This window comes from Capsella rubella, unplaced genomic scaffold (genome assembly GCF_000375325.1).
Source record: "Capsella rubella cultivar Monte Gargano unplaced genomic scaffold, Caprub1_0 scaffold_2, whole genome shotgun sequence".
In the NCBI taxonomy this organism is placed as follows: domain Eukaryota; kingdom Viridiplantae; phylum Streptophyta; class Magnoliopsida; order Brassicales; family Brassicaceae; genus Capsella; species Capsella rubella.
In genome coordinates this window covers 208,603-210,167 of record NW_006238922.1, presented here as the reverse complement: position 1 = coordinate 210,167, position 1,565 = coordinate 208,603, and positions in this window count along the sequence as shown.

The following is a 1,565-nucleotide window of genomic DNA, read 5'->3' as shown; positions in this document are numbered from 1 at the left end:
AGGAGAACTCATAAAGCGGCTCACCAGTCCCACAGCATGAGCGATATCAGGTCTGGAGCCAACCATCGCATACATGACACTTCCGACTGCGCTGCAATAAGGTATGTTCCTCATTCTGTACTCAGTCTCAGCCTTAGCTTCTTTACTTGTGCTAGAGAGCTTAAAATGACACCCCATTGGTGTTTGTACTAACTTAGGATCAGTCACACCAAAAGTCCTTAAGATTTTATCAATATAAGTTTCTTGAGATAGAATTAGAGTACCTTTCTCCCTATTTCTGATAATATCCATGCCTAGGATCCTCTTAGCTGGCCCGAGATCCTTCATTTCAAACTCCTTTCCCAACATTTCCTTTACCTTCTCTACCTCATGTAGATCTTTAGCTGCTACCAGCATATCATCCACATATAGGAGTAGGTAAACATACTTCTCTTCACCATACTTTCTGAAATACACACATGTGTCAAACTGACTTCTTGTAAACTTTTGTGCTTTCATGAACTTATCAAACCTCAAATTCCACTGCCTTGGAGACTGCTTTAGACCATACAAAGATTTTTGTAGTAGGCACACCTTGTCATCTTTAGCATACCCCTCAGGTTGTTCCATGAGTATCCTCTCTTCCAAGTTTCCATTCAAGAAGGCTGTTTTCACATCCAACTGTTCAAGTTCGAAGTCCTGATCTACCACAATAGCCAACATCAGCCGTATTGTAGTATGTTTAACCACTGGTGAGAAAACCTCATTATAATCAATCCCTTCTACTTGAGCATACCCCTTTGCAACCAACCTTGCCTTAAATCTTGGTTCCTCAACTCCACTTATTCCTGGTTTGAGTTTGAAAACCCACTTGCACCCAATAACTTTCTGTCCGTCTGGTCTCTCTATCAATCTCCAAGTTTGATTCTTATCATGTGATGACATTTCTTCATCTGTAGCTTCTTCCCATTTCTCTTTCTCTCTGCCATTCATGGCTTCTTTAAATGATCTAGGTTCTTCAACCTCAAATAATTCAGCCATAGTCAGAGCATAAGCAGCCACATCTCCATCATCGAATCTACTTGGAGGTTTAATAGTTCTTCTTTCTCTATCTCTAGCCAAAAGATATGTATTCAGGTTTGGTGAAGAACTTTCTGATTCAGACCTTTGTTCTGAACTTTCTGAGCTTTCTCCAGCTGTTGTTTCTGAGATAGCTCCACCTCCAGCTGAAGATTCTCCCTCTTCCCTTACAACAACATTTTCATTTCTGTCACTTGGTAGAATAACATTCACCTTTTCTTTTCCTTTATCAACTGATTCCTTTGACAGCTTTCCAATGTCCTTATAAAGAGTATCCTCCCAAAATGTTACATCTCGGCTGATGACACATTTCTTTTCTTCATAACTCCAGATTCTGTAACCTTTAACTCCTTGAGGATAGCCCATGAAAACTCCTTTCTTGGCTCTGGGTTTTAACTTTCCTTGATCAGCATGATAATACACAAGATAACCAAACCTCTTCATATGTCCATAGTCTGGTTTTGAACCTGTCCAAACTTCTTCTGGAACTTCAAAGTTCAGAGGAG